Below are 15,471 nucleotides of genomic sequence, written 5' to 3' on the forward strand. Positions count from 1 at the left end.
GCTGGCTTTGTGTGGTATCTGAAATAGAAGAAGGTTCTTCAATGGGTTCAGGCTGCTCAATACTTGGACAATATGATTCAGCAGATCCAAAAAAAAAAAAAAAAAAAAAAAAAAAAAAAGATTCAGCAGATCCAATGTTATTTGAAGTGGCAGATAGAGATGCTGTTTGGAGCCTTTGACAGACCCCTGTAGGTGAATCACAGAAGAGACCTTTAGGATTTTGAAACAAGGCTCCTCCATCTGCAGACAACTTTGAAAGATAGCTCTTGGCCTGCAATGGGACCTTAGTAGAAACTTCACATTTGACAATGGGAAACCAAATACTACGTAACCTGAGCTACCCATCATGAGCTGGATATTATCTGACCCACCAAGTCATAAAGTAGGTTGTGCACAGCCACAATCTATTATCAAATGGAAATAGTCCTGAAGGCTCAAGCAAGTGACATGAAGAAGTTGCTCAAATGCCTATAGTTCCTACTTCTGCTACAATGTTTTCTGGTATTAAGCATGTACCTATAGCCTCATAGAGTGTTCCCTATGATCAGTTGACTGAGAAAGAAAAGATTAAGACCTGGTTTATTGGTGGCTTTGGACATTATGCAGGTTCCACTAAGAAATGAACCACTACCAAATTATAACCTGCTTCTGGGACAACCCTGAAAGAAACTGGTGAAGGGAAATTTTCACAGTAGGCTAACCTTCAGGAAATATACATGACCATACACTTTATTTGGGAGGAGAAATGTCCAAATGCATGATTGTTCAGTGATTCCTGGGCCATAGCATATGAAATGGCTTAATGGCTAGGGACTTGGAAGTAAAATAATTTAAAACATGGTGGGAAAGACATATGGGGACAAAGTATGTGGAAAGATCTTTCCAAATGGACAAAGAATGTGAAAATGCTTGTATCCCATTTAAATGGTCATTAATAGGTGACTCCAGCTGGGGAGGAGTTCAATAATTAAATAGATAGGATAACCCATCCTGTGGATAGTCGGCCTCTTTCCTCAGCCATTCCCGCCATTGCCCATTGGGCCCATGTACAAAGTGTCCATGGTGACAGAGATGAGGGGTTATGAATGAGCTTGACAACGTGGACTTCCATTCACCAAGGCAGATCTGGATGCAGATACAACTGGCCAATAGCAGAGATCAACATTGTACCCCAGATATGGCACCATTCCCCAGGGAGACCAGCCATTAACCTGGTGGTAGGTTGACTACATTAGACCACTTCCTCCTAGGAAAGGACAATGCTTTGTCCTTACTGGAGTAAATACTTGCTTTGTTTATAGATTTGCCTTTCCTGCCCTTAATGCCTCTGCTAAAAGTACCATCCGTGGACTGATAGAATGCCTTATCTATCGTCATGGTATTCCACACAGTATTGCTTCTGACCAAAGAATTCACTTCACAGCCAGAGAAGTATGACAGTGAGCCCCTGATCATAGGTAGGATCCACTGGTTTTACCATGTTCCCCACAATGCAACTTCCCTCATAGAAAGATAGTATGGCCTTTTGAAGACAGAGTTAGCTATAGCACTAATTAGGTGGCAGCAGTCTGGTGGGCTAGAGATGGGTTCTCCAGAAGGAAGTATATAATTTGAATCATCATTCAGTTTACTTTATGGTTTCTTCCATAGCCAGAATCATAGGTCCAGGAATCAAGGAGTGGAAAGGGAAATGGTTCCATGGACATTAACCCCTAGTGATCTGCTAGGAAAGTTTTCCCTTCCTGTTTTCAAAACCTTAAGTTCTACTGGTCTAGAAGTTTTAGCTCCAGAGAGAGGAGAGCTCATGCCAGGAGATACCACAAATATCCCACAAAAGTCACTTTGGGCTTCTGAGGATCTTAAACTAAAATGCTAAGAAAGGAATAGCATTGTTATGGGGGTGGGGGGCTCATTGATCCAGATTACTATAGGAAAACAAGATTTATTTTCTGCAATGGAAGTAAGAAAGTTATGTCTGAAATGTAGGGGATCCTTTAAGGTGTCTCTTGATGCAACCGCACCCTGTAATTAAAGTCAATGGGAAACTACAACAGCCTAATCCAGGCAAGATGGCAAAGGGCACAGACCCATCAGGAATGAAGGTATGGGTAGAAGAAAAACAGAATGAGTAGTAGAGGAAGGTGGTTGAAAATAGCAGCTAAAACCACATGACCAGTTAAAGAAATGAGGATAGGATATGAAATACCCTGGTATGAGTATTTCTCCAATTTCTCCCCTATTTCTCACCATTAATCCCTATGATATCACATGTTCTCTCAGATAGATAGATAGATAGATAGATAGATAGATAGATAGATAGATAGATAGATAGATAGATAGACAGATAGAACCATGAAGTCCACAGAGTGCTGCCAATATGTGTATGTGTATAGGCCATCTTTTAGTAATTACTTTTCTCTCCTAGTAGGTAACATCACCAGTAGGGATTACTCTCCCAGAGAAGTACCAGGTTCATTTCTCTGTGATATGACTCAAGTGTGTAGTACTGTCAGCAATAGAGTCTTACCATCTATCTATCTCTGGAAACTAACCAAGAGTCATACAGATCCACCCTGAACCTAAATGTGTCTGAGCAGCCAATGTTGTAATGTGGCTACTTACTTTTATATTGTTCTATTTTATTTTCAAGCTACATTTCTATATTAAGTTTTACCAAATGAGGATATGAAAATTTATTTTTAATAAGACAATATTGCAAATTATCATCAACTACCATCTTTTCACCAAATATTTCAAGCATAATAAAAAGGAGAATCTTTATAACAAATATTCAGAAATTTCACAAATTGGTAGCTTTCCATAACATTAAACAAACTAGGCTTTTAAGAGTAGCTACTCAAAATCATATCCTTTTAATTTCCCACTACAGAGAACAAATGTTAGTTTGTTTTTTAAAATGGATCAATGTAACATTGAATTCCTGATAATTTAAGTATACCAAACTAAGAGTAAACGAATGACACATGCCTAGAAAATACCACTAGACTTGGGATGATATAAAGACCTAGATATAAATTTTGACCTAGACCACAGACTCTGATCTTGAGTGAGACTTTGATCTAGATAGCTCTTGTTCCTTGATTCCTTTTCTTATTTTAGCCTGACTTACAATGCTTTGGAATCTGCTTCATAAGATTATCCAGCTTTGCCTTCTTTCTTGGGCTGGAACATGGACAATGATCTTGAATTGGATTCAGATCTTGAAAAGATCAATTTCAGCATTTGAATCTGTCCTTGGCAGAATGGCTTTGGCTACTCTGTGGTCTTCCAATTGGTCTATTTCTAGGATAGTAGGATCTATTTGTAATCACAGAGCAACTCCTTAATCTCCTCCTTTCATAAAATTCTATACCGGTCATAATCATCATATTGTAAAGATCTGTATACATTGTTCCCTTCTTTGGCTTTCACTTGATTTGGTATCTTCTCATCCTCTTGTGTGAAATATTTCAGTTTGATGCCCCCAAATCCATTTTCTGTCCACATTATGTAAAGGATCCTCAGCATCACCAGCGTCTTCAAACTGAACACATGTGAATCCTCTTGGATGTTGAGTGTAGAAATAAAGTGAAACATAAACATCTACTAATGGACCATAGTGACCAAATTCCCAGTGTAAATCTCTGGACCTGGTGTAGCCTGTCATGCTCCTGAAGAACAGAGAAATATTGGGGGTGAGGTAGCAGAAATCTGGGCTAGGTCACTATCAGGTTTAGCAGGCTTCCAAGAATCCTACAGTGGATCACATTCACTCTTAAATAGATAGTTCTTCAAAAAAGAAATAAAAAGGGCAAAAATACTTGTAATGCATTTTAATCCACATTCCAGCACTCAGGAGGCAGAGGCAGGGGGATCTCCATGAGTTCGAGTCCAGCCTAGTCTGCAAAGAGTTCCAAGACAGCCAGGGCTGTTACACAGAGAAACACTGTCTTGGCAAACAAACAATGTTCCACATCCTTAGCCATCGTGGAAATGTTCATATATATATGAATATGTATATATATATATATATATATATATATATATATATATATATATATTCTCAAGAAAGAGGAACATTTATCCATTATTGATGGAAGTGCAAACTGGTGCAATTACTGTGGAAATCAGTGTGGAATTCATCTCCTTCCCACTCTATCCCAAAGCTAAGAAGAGAACCAGATGTACTGCTCCTTGGCATATACCAAAGAACTCTACATCCTACCACAGAGATAATTCTCATGCCAATGTTGCTTTATTTCCAATAGCAAGAAAGTGAAGCAACCTAGATGGCCATCAAGTGATGAATAGATAATAAAGACATTGCTTATGATTTGTCACTGACCTCTAACAAACTTAAATTCCTTCCTTACCATTGTTTCTATCTTTTATATGTAGCAATTTTATATTTGTAAAAGCATTTAAGAGATAAAACTATTATGCATAGGCTCCCTTACAATGTGTTTACAATCCTAAGGACCATCATGTGGGCTTCTGTGGGCACACAATACATTTTCTGCATTGAAACAGAGTAGTAATGCAGCAAAGCCCATCATGTCCCCAGTCTTCACACTCCTGTGGTCAGACCTTGGTGTTCCCGTGCTGGGTGCATTAGATGGTGACACTTTGGAGTGCTCTCTGCTCCCTCTTTCCTTTTGCTGCCTTCTGCTCTAGGTCACTTATTTTTTGTGCCCATTCCCATACTTCTCTCACAAGATTTCAGATATTGATGCTATCTATGCTAATGATTTCTAGGTGCCCCTTTCTTTGGATCATACTTCTACACAAAAATTATTTCCTTCCCCACCTGTCTACCTAAGCCTAACCAGATTGAATTGACATTTGGGTCTAAATTTGAACAGATCTGCAGGAAGATGGGGCAGGGGGAGCCTGTAAGGGTATGGGTGGTGTTGGGGGGGTTGGAGGAGTGGTAGTGCCAGTGGAGGGAGTGACATAGTTGGTTGCTTTGGAAGAACAACAGACAATTCAGTTTGTGTACAGGACAGGTAGGGAAGAGAGTGGGATGACATGGCTGGAGGGTAATGGAGCCACATAATTTAAGGTCTGGTAAGCCATCCATGTTTTCAGGTTTTATTCTAAGTATGGTGTCTGTGGACTGTTGAGGTCATGGGAGTGTCAAGCTCTGCTTGCATTTTAACATGAACAACCTGATGGCAGAGAGGCAAGGATAGAAGTAGGGAGGAGGGCTGGAGTGGAGAGATCAGTAAGTAGGCTGCCTGTTCGGGCAGGTTAGGAGTGGATAGTCACCCAATGCTCGCCGGAACCATTATATGACTGAAATGCTTTCTGTGAGATGTTGTTACTATAAAAGTCATCAAATAAGATGGAAAGACAATAACACTTAGTTTAATTTCCCTATAATCTTCAGCCTTTGTGTTGCTTTGGAATATATCTTGCTATGTTTCACAACTTGGCCTTGAAATTCAGGACTCTAATGATCCTCCTGCCTTATCACATAGAGTATCTGGGACTACAGCCATTTGTGATCCCTTTTGGCTGTCTACCAATGTCTTTGTGCTGATATTTGAAGTATAGCAGTGTTTTGTTAAAGGGGTAGCTAGAGTTTGGCAGAGATTTTAAACATGGCTTAGGAGAACTTTTTTAAGAATTCCAAAATAAAACAAAACCGCCCCGTATTGTGTATTTAACCTTGTTCTAAAGTTTATTATTCAGGGTTAATGCTATTTGCCTTGTAGATTACAAAGGAAAAGAAACATTAAATAAAAAAAAAAGAAGAGAAAGTAACATTTCTCTTGAGATGAGAAAGAAAGACGGGGTAAAAGAAAGAAATGGAATTAAATGGGATAATGAGTATATAGCAAATATTGGCTAAAGTGAGATTAACTGAGCTAAAAAAGATGGGTGTTTGGGTTTTGTTTGTTTGTTTGTTTGTAAGACGGACTGGAGAGGTGGTTCAGTCAGTAAAATGCTTGAGTTGTAAACATGAGGATCTGATTTCATACCCCAGCCAGTCCAGCTGAAAATCTCACACAAGAGACTCATTTTCCATTTGAGGAAAACACTCAATGTCAACCTCTATCCTCCATATTCACAGAAGCATGCACACCTTACACACACACACACACACACACACACACACACACACACACTCCCACACATGATTATAGACACAAATATGTCACATACCAAACAAAAATAGAAGGCTACAACTTGTACATAACTGTGCTGGCTAGTTTTATGACATCTTGATATAAGCTAAAGTCATCTGAGAGGAAGAGGCCTCAACTGAGAAAATACCTCCATAAAACTGGTCTGCAGAAGCACAGTATTATTTGCAGTCCTTCATATAACTCATCACAGTCCAGCACATCATGAGACTTCATTCTCCATACACTCATCCATTAGAATCCCCAAATTTGCACATGTAATTTCCATGTGCTGTTATCTGCTCCTTAGCTCTTGAAGTAGTCCCTGACCCACAGTAACTTCATAATTAACTTAATATAGTATCTGACTCATAATTTCCCAGTAATAATTAGTTAAATTTCTCTGACAAAAAAAGCAAAACAACAACAAAAAAAAAACAAAAACAGACACTCTCCCCCAAAACAAACAATCAATCATAATTAAGGGTATGGAGGTTGAAAAAAAATACCTGAATATTTCTCTGTTAGTGTTCTAGGAGAAATCCTAGAAAATGAATAAAATACAAAAACAAAACAAAACAAAACAAAACAAAAAAACTGGTCTGCAGGAAAACCTGTAGGGCATTTTTAAAATTAGTGACTGATGGGGGAGGGCCCAGCCCCTTGTGGGTGGGGATACCCGAGGCTGGTTGTCCTAACTGCTCTAAGAAAGCAGGCTGAACGAACCAGAGAGAGCACTCAGTCAGTAACCCTCCTTTGTGGCACTATTTCCTATGATGGCTTGAGTTCCTGTCCTGACTTCCTTCAATGATGAACAGTGACATGGATGTGTAAGCCAAATAAACACTTGCCTCCCCAGTTTGCTTTCAGTCATGGTGTTTCATTACAGCAATAGGAATTCTAACTACCACCTTATACCTTAGTAGAAGGGAAAAGTGTATAAGAAAGAAAAGGGAAAATTAATAATTATGTGAAGAGAGTGTTCTCAGTCTTGGAGCAGACAACTGGAGAGTTAGACCACCGAAGGCACAAATGGCAGGTGAGAATGTTAGTAGCACATACCTGAATTAACTCACCCCAACATAGTGCCTTTATTTTCTGGGGACTAGAGAGTATGAAAGTGCCTGTGATTGCTTAAGGATCAAAATCACTGACATAGCTTTCAGCATTCCGATGTAGTCAGTAACTATCTCACTACAGATTGTGGTGAGATGTTAAGGACAAACATTTTAATAAAGGAGGATGATTTGAGATTAACTGGGAAAACATGCTGGTGCCTTATTTCTTGAATGGATTCAACCTTTATGGAATGAGAAATGCGGAGACATATGATGTCTACTTACATGTTCCTTTTACTATTGAACATATCACAAGATGGTGCATGTGTGGAAATGCACAATGGATGTGCTACATAATTCTGGATAATGCTGTCATAATATGAGCAAGCACCTGTTCATGATTTCATAAAAATTTCACTCAAGTACTCCATATGTAAAATAGAGAATGACAATGAAGTTCAGACATATTGAATCAAGACACTATTAAAATATCATATAATACTTAAAATGTTACTACTTCATATTCCTTTCAACTTAATTCTTTTTTTTTTTTTTTTTTTTTTTGGTTTTTGGAGCAGGGTGACAGGGTTTCTCTGTGTAGCCCTGGCTGTCCTGGAACTCACTCTGTAGACCAGGCTGGTCTCCAACTCAGAAATCCACCTGCCTCTGCCTCCCGAGTACTGGGATTAAAGGCGTGCGCCACCACGCCTGGCTTCAACTTAATTCTTTCAAAACAAAGAGATAAAGGCATGCTCACCACAACAGCATCTACAACAGTAAGGAAGTTTGTAAATTTTCCAAATAAATACCAAGAAAAATTGTCTTATATCCTTTCTGGCCAGAGAAATGATGCTAACAGCAGGCTAGCACAAACCACCTCTAAATCACATGATTCTAACTACAGTGTGGGTGGGGCCTTAAATACATTCCTCACTACTGCGCCTATTTTGAATATCTAACTCAGCATGGAATTCTTAACTCACTGGCTCTGACTCGGAGGCGATTTGCAAAGTCTTAGGTGGAAACACTAACCCTTTCTGGAGTGCTTTCGTTTTAACATTTCTCCAACAATAGCAAAAACTAGATTGTAAAAATCTGAGTTGTTTTCCTTTCTCAATATCCAAAATAAGTTAACACACCAGCAGTGGTGGGACTCTTTTAACCCAATGAGTATCGGTGAGGTGGGCTCTAAACAACAGGCAAAGAGTCTCACAACTGTATTGTGGGAACGTGCCATGAAGTGGAAGCATTTCAGAGCAACCGAAATTTGTAGCGGTATTTAGGTGTTTTGTTGTTGTTGTTGTTGTTATTTCTTTTCATTGTTTTAAGACAAATAATGCTTTGTTTTCTCGTTCTTTGTAAGAGTTCATGTCTAGGTGTGAGAAATGCTCTTGCTATAAAGTATCATTACATCGCATATATGGACATAAGTAATGCATATCAATAAAAATACTTTAACTTGTAAACATTAGTCAAAAGATAATCTATTTTTAATGACAATACACGAAGTAGAATTATAGGAATATTACTGTTCCAGTTCTATATTCTGTTCTTAGGGGATAGAGCACTTGCCTAGTGTATTTGAGGCCTGAGATTTGATTCACAGTCCTGAAAAACAAAAGTCAATTCTAATTTAATATCAGGAAGTAACATTTGGCTAAAAGCCAGTGTTATGTTTGTATAGACATTTATGAGCCAATCATAAAGCAGTTTCTAGTCAAGTGAATTGTCTTCTCTTTTTTTGTTCAGATTTAATTTGGACAAGAGTTAGAAAAATGATCTGCAGAGCATCACCTCCCACACAACCCCACCTGGACCAACCTCTCCTTTTAACAGTCACTCTCTGGTAATCAGAAAATCACTCTGTTGTCCAAGTTGGGTGCAGCCATAATTCTATTCCTAAACTAAGACAGATCTGGAGTTGAACCTAGAACAAGCCGCTGTAACTCGGTGTGTTCTTTACAGAGAAACTAGGAGCATCTGGGCAGTTAGGTTCCGTGGATCCTTCTGCATGGTGAATTTAATGTTTTAGATTGGAACCTTTTGCTTTCAGTGCAGAAAACAGAATAGGCATCACGGTGACAAAAGTAAATGAACAAACCTCTGTGGAAATTTTAGGACGGTCTGAGAAAAGAATCATTTTAATATTGCTTGCTGATACCATTCTTTTTCTTCTGTGTGGTCATGCAGGAGGCACAGAGGTTCATGTGCTCACAGATAAGCACCAGAGAAACCGGGAATGTTAAACACACACAAAGAAAGGGATGTATAACCCGGTTTCCACCCAGAAGGCTGGGAATGAAGGTGATGATTAGCCTAGATGACTTCTGAACTATCTCTAAAGCTGGGCCACACCTTCCTCCTGCTCCCTTACTAATAGGTCCAGAGGTAGATAATAGGCTAGTGACCTTTGTGCTATCTGTATGACGGAAACCACACCAGATCCTCCCCGTAGGCCATTAAGATAATGCATGTAGTCTACTTAAAGACCCCATCTTTATAGAAATGGCATGTACTTTGAAAAGAGTTTTGATATAATTATGCCTTAAGTTTTATTATGCACAGGCAATTATGTTTCCCCCAAATGGTACAGTATTTAAAGATACCTAAAATAACCTTTTTGGTGTCATACTCTAAGAATTTGAGTCCTGTTGAGTTGGACTTCCTTCTGGCCTCTGGCAGATCATTACCTATCACAGCCATGAAGATGTCCTTTGCAGAGACAATCCACACACACACACACACACACACACACACACACACACACACACAAACACACACATTTGGGAGTCTTGCATTCTATGAAAAGGGTTGAGCATTTTTTTCATAAATTTAAAGAATCTTAACCCAAATAAAAAATGATTTCAGCAATCTGAGAAAACTAGCTCATACCCGTAAGGCCAGTTCCTGAGAGACTGAAGCAGGCAAACTGCCAGAATTTCAAGGACACTTTACCCAAGAAGGAGAACTTATCTAAACAAACACACAAACAAACAAACAAGCAAGCAAGCAAACACAAGAGTCTTGTCATGCCAGGGCTTCTTATCCGAGGGACTTTACAAATAAAGCCTTTCTTCACTTCTTTAGGACAGAGTTTACTCTGTAGCCCAGGCTATCTACCCAAGAATATACTCTTTAAAGAAAAACAAAGATCTATTTATCTTAAAAACTCACGAGCCCAGGAAACAAGCACTGCTCCAGAGCCTTGCAAACAGAGCAAGGCTGGCTGGCTAAGGAGCCTTGCAAAGGGAGCAAGGCTGGCTGGCTAAGCAGCCCGGAAAAGCCTTGTCAGACAGGTGGTGATCCCTCACCTCACAGCTCTGAGGACTGGCTGTAGCTCATTAAGAAACTGGTAGTGACTGCCGAGACTTTCCCACATGGCTGGTGATTGCGTGTAGCTTCAGATGCAGCCTGTGACTGTGTCTTAGCACAAAGCTTCAGTTGGTGGCTAGATGTTAGGGGGCAACTTATTAGGCTGGCTATTCTCTACAATAGCCAGGCTTTGTTCTGAAAAGACAAGGTCTTGTTAATCACCACTTGCCTGGTGAAAAATGAAGTGAAAAAAAAAAAAGGCATCTTGTTGAGAAACCCCTAGAGGAATTTTGGCCCAGTAGTTCCAGCTAATGTATCCGTTCCTTACAGATCCTGCTCTGGGGACTTCTTGATCATTAAGTAAGTGATTCTTTTCCCATGCTCCTCAGGGAGATACTGATAAGAAGAGAAAAAAAAAAGTGAAGGTGAGTTGAACGACTTACACAACAATGACTTAATTATAATTTAATCAATAATTTACTGGTCTGTAATAGTTTGTGAATACATAGACACATGCACTGCATTTTGAGTGAACATGCCAACCTGCCATTTTTAACTGCTTTCATCCTAAAATTATGGTTGAAACATGATCTCTAAATTGAGTACAAAGGTTAAGATAAGTATTTTTCAATGTTCTGGTGAAGCTATTTCTGTGTAACAAATTACTTCTAAAACTGAGAAGCTTAAAACAATAAAAATGAATTGTGTTTGGTAGGGCTCAGAATTCGGGATGGCTTAGTTGAACAGTCCAGCTTAGGTTCTTGTATATTTGTCATGTGACATGCCTCTGATAATGCTCATCTAATATTTGCCGACATGGTAGCAAATTAATTCTGTCTAATGCTACATGATGTTGGCACTAAATTCTTTCAATACCAACCCCAAGAGTTTCCTGAGTGACCTCATGTCACAACAACACAACAGCTGCTATCCCTTAAGGGAAATAATGTAAGAGAAAACAAAATGGAGACTTTTGAATATTGTTCTGCCATTAGCACAGTGTCCTATTGATTGTAGAACCAGGAAGGTGAATGTCAAAGACACAAGGAAAGGTATCAGAGACACTCACCTAGAGCCTGAGTCCCACCATATTCCTGGCTCTCTAATTATTCATCTTCCTCCTTATCTCAGAACAATCAGTCCATAGTCTTCTCATGGAAGTCAGGTCCATGTACCAATGAGGCTCTACCAGTGTAATTCCACAGATACCGCTCTTCACCCATTAGCTCTCCCCTTCCAAAGGCTCCACAAGCATACTCATCACCTAATGGTAGTGCATGCGACACAGGGTGACTGCTATGTCTATTCTCCTTCAAAAAGAGGGAAGCTAAGATGCAGAAGGGGACACATCTACAGGACTTCTGAAGGCTCTTCCATGCAAAGGTTGAGACTGTAAATGCACTGCTTTTCAAATGAAGCCACACTCCATTTGCTCCACAATGTGCTGTTGGCACAGATCTACATCTATTTAGTGTGTAGTGTTGGGGATTGTACCTGCACATGGAAAAGAATGAAAATCTCTGTTAAAAAGTTTCCATTCAAAATGGTTTATGTTTTGTGTTGGGTACAGATTGGAAATAGGTAACATAACACTGTTTATGCACCACATCATCTGGTAAAGTTATTCACAGAAGGCATACGCAAGGCTCGAGGTTTGTTCTTATGAAGCAGAGGTCTTCGTGTGTAATTGAATTTATAGTATAGGGGTTCATAATACTGCCTTATATCTGTTGGTGAAACACCTTCTTCCAGATCAAAGACACAATAATGGGGTTTGTTTGTTTGTTTTTAAATTTTAGATTCATATTAGTCATCCAAGGCAGTCCCAAGCTTAGTTTTGGCACTAGAAATCCTTCAGTAGGAATCATGGATTTACTGATTACTAATAGTGTGGCCCTGAAAGGTCATTCCCCCCAGCCTCCTCATCCTCTAATGGAGACACTGAAAAGATTAAATGAGATAAGGGATATAAAACATCTGTACACTCAGCCCAGAGTAAGTTCTACAATTATTATCATTATCTAAAATTATGGGAATTATCTGATCATTTCACTATTCTTTGTAGAAAGTTTTCCCATCTGTAAAATTAGAGGTTGCTCTTGATTTCTTGGGTTCTATACAGCTCTTTAAACCTTCAGTTTTCCAGCCCAGTTACCTGAGTAGCTTCCCATTCACAGCAATCATTGCATTTGCCTAGTATTTTAAACTTCAAAATCTGTTCACAGCTATTACCTCTTTAGGTCCTTTTTGTCATTCTTCGAAGCAAGAGTGCAAGACAAACCATATCATCTTCATTTGACTAATAGGGAAATGAGATGAGGAACAGTTAGTTGTAACTTTCCCAGAGGAATTGATTGCAGAGTTAAAACTAGAGGAATGTGACCCTAAGAGGGAACACAGCCACCCTGCCTCACCACCACTCCACTACCATTCACACACACATACACACACACACACACACACACACACACACACACACACCAGCTCCTTTCTCCAGGCAACATGGGTTTGCTTAGCATTCAATTTCCTTTCTTTTTTTATCTCAGAAAATATAATAGTTTTTAAAAGTTCCCAAGAAATGTTAAAGATATTGACTATAAAAAAAAAACAGTTTTGAGCAAGGCCATAGGTAGACAGGAAGTAGAGTCTGCCTCACCTGTCCACACCCATCCGAAAAGGAACATTCACCTCGACCTCTCCATGACACACTCTGATGTCATATCTACTGATAACTCACTGCTAGGTCCATGAGCTGTGCCTTACGTTTCAACAGCAGGATGTGAGTAACTGTTCACTTCATTAGTTTCTCCCTGGACTGTTGTTTCCAGTTCTAGCCAAGATTTCAAAAGAGTGGTTGAGTTTCTTGCTCTCACTTGGTAGTCCTGTGTAGAAACCAGTGACTAGGAAACCTGCCCCGAGAAAATTCAGGATGTGGATTTGCTGACATCAGGTTTGTCACTGAGGTTGGGAGCCAGCACAGAGGCTCAGGAGATGCCTGCAGGGCTGTCGATAGCATTCCACCAGTGAATAACACCCTGCTTTGCTGAGGGCACAGGGCCAAAATGTTGGTCACATATTGACTTTTCCCTGGAGGCAATTACCTGTTCACGTCCCCAGTCCAGCATGACACAGGTTTTCTAAAACAAGCAGCGCCAGCTCTCTGGCCCTTTGTTTAGTCAAGGCACTTACTGCTATTTTGGTACCCACAGATGATGGCTATCCCTGGTTTCAGAGTTTGCTGGGCACGGCCTGTCCTTATTGAATTATTGTGGATGATGAAAGAGCTTTTTTTCTCATTTTCAAAATACAAAGAACATATCATCTGGAAAACCCTGTTGGCTGGAAGAAGATGTGCTAGACCCTAAATGACAGTGTAAAAACCCAGCTGTGCCTTTACCAAGTCATCTGTCCTTGCACTTTTATCTTAGTCTAAGGAAATGTTACTCATCTATAGACCACTGTAGGTATGCTTCTTGAAAATTATAGGTGTTATGCATATTTAAATAATAACTGTTTACTATAGCATAGTGTCCTTTTTGAGGATCCAATGTCAGGACGTGACATGTTGAGAGATAGGGGATTTTTGTTTCATTTTGTTTTTATAGCCCTGGCTGTCCTGGAACTCACTTTGTAGACCAGGCTGACCTGGAACTCAGAAATCTGCCTGGCTCTGCCTCCCGAGTGCTGGGATTAAAGGCGTGTGCCACCATGCCCGGCGAGATAGGGGATTTTTAAAACTTCTATTGAAATACCTTGATTAAAAATGTATTTCTGGTTCTATGGATTGTATGGTGATTTCCCTTTACTTAGCAGATAAGTATATACCTACCATGTTTGGCTTTCTGGGTGAGTATATACCATGTTTGGCTTTCTGGGTCCGGGTCTGGGCCTTGCTCAGGACGATTCCCCCTCCCCCCCTTGGTTTATCCATTTACCTGCAAATTGCGTGTTGTGCCTTTTTTTCTGCTACCATAACGGGGACCCTCAAGCCTTTTTCTTATGTACAGCATAGGCAGAAGGGTTAGCTAGTCTCAATAGGAGGGCTCTGCAGGCCTGCAGGTGAGCACTCTTAGGCAGGAAACAGGAAAGGATACAGCAGTTGCAAGTTTTGTAGACACTGGTCAGCCACTTGCACCAGGTTTTGTCATCCCTTGGAGCCTCATGTAGGGAAAGCTATGTCATTCCCATGGGGCTAAGGCACTGAGGTCTTCAACAGGGCCATGCCCCTGTCAACAGTACATATTCACTCTTACCTCTGACCTCACTAACTCAAGTCTTTCTTCCTCTGCTCCCTCCAGTTGCCCATATGCCTTTGCTTCTTCTAAGTTCAGTGACATTTACGTGCCTTCTTCTTGCCTTATCCTCCTCGTCTTCCACCAATGGTATTGTAATATATCTTCAAGGGAGAAGTGCTTAGGTTTGTGACCTGGGTAGCAAATGTAGGGAGGAGTGAAAATCAAGGAAGATTTTAAAACCAGCATGGGAGAAGTGTGCACAGAAGAACAGCATCTTGTTACAGGTTAATTAGGGAAGGAGAAAAAAAGAAGGCCCACTAGAAGACCATCAGTTGAGAAAGAGAAGTGTCATGGAAGAATGTGCGGTAGGACATTGTGGAACTTGACAGTCCCGAGGAGTTGCTCATTGGTCCTCACCTTTTCTAAGAACCATGTCTGCTGAGGTCCTTTCAGGACTAGCATCTAGTGCAGGAGCTATGGTGTGCACTGGGGTGAAGAACCCTAAGGAAGTTCTCTTTATCAGACTGTCTTTATACAGCAATGGTCTATACAAGCCTGGCCTAGCACCTTAGAGCATGCTCCCTGCAAACACTGTAGACACCATGCTGGGACAGAAGCTATTCAGAGCCCCTGTGGACCAATGCCTCCTAACAAGGAATGCTTTTTTCTACTAAACAAACAACCAATATAATGCACAGCGTTCAACTGAACACTTTATACTATTCCCACATTGGCTAC

General features: G+C 40.1%; 1 pseudogene; it reads right to left on the reverse strand.

The window, feature by feature from the left end:
* Window positions 1–3,156: 3,156 nt before the first annotated feature.
* LOC110320791 lies at window positions 3,157–14,835 on the reverse strand (annotated as a pseudogene).
* Window positions 14,836–15,471: the final 636 nt, after the last annotated feature.

The sequence above is a fragment of the Mus pahari genome, chromosome 4, assembly GCF_900095145.1.
Source record: "Mus pahari chromosome 4, PAHARI_EIJ_v1.1, whole genome shotgun sequence".
NCBI lineage: Eukaryota > Metazoa > Chordata > Mammalia > Rodentia > Muridae > Mus > Mus pahari.